General features: G+C 48.7%; 1 pseudogene; it reads right to left on the bottom strand.

Moving 5' to 3' along the window:
* LOC106314997 overlaps window positions 1-569 on the bottom strand; it is a 13,261-nt pseudogene that overhangs the window by 4,491 nt on the left and 8,201 nt on the right.

The following is a 569-nucleotide window of genomic DNA, read 5'->3' as shown; positions in this document are numbered from 1 at the left end:
GCGGCTTACGGGCTGTTGGTTAAGAAATCGTAAGTTTGGCCTCGACTCATGTTTTAGGTCCCTTTGGGCCGTCTTCTGACTCGAAGCGTTTATTACGGCTTCTTTCGATAAAGAATGAAATTTCCGCGGTTTTTACCGTAAAGTTTGATCGATGACTTAGAATGGCGGGAAACATGAAATGGGTTCGCTACTGTCTTCGGGAGATAGCATTGAAGGGTAGACGAGAATCAATGGACTCAGGGTAGACGAGAATGCATGGATTAATGTCGTATCGATGTTTCGGAAGAGCTCGGTCGCTACGTAGCGACCGAGCGGAACGAGCGCTCGGTCGCTACGTAGCGAGTGAGCGGAACATGCGTTCGGTCGCTGTGTAGCGAACCCTTTTTTGAGTTCTTGTCTCGTGTTTCCTCCGCAAAGCTTTTCGTAAGGAAGAATAGAGTCCTGATCCTGAGTTACGAGTGTGGTCTCTCCCTTACCGTCGATCATTTCGAAGCGCTTCTTCGGTTACAGATCATCAAGGATACGGACACGTACAGGCTGGTTCCTCGGAACTTCATGTCAGTGGTAAA

Source organism: Brassica oleracea, chromosome C9 (assembly GCF_000695525.1).
Source record: "Brassica oleracea var. oleracea cultivar TO1000 chromosome C9, BOL, whole genome shotgun sequence".
Lineage (NCBI taxonomy): Eukaryota > Viridiplantae > Streptophyta > Magnoliopsida > Brassicales > Brassicaceae > Brassica > Brassica oleracea.
Note: the sequence above shows the minus strand (reverse complement) of the source record. Positions and strands in the feature narration are given on the sequence as shown.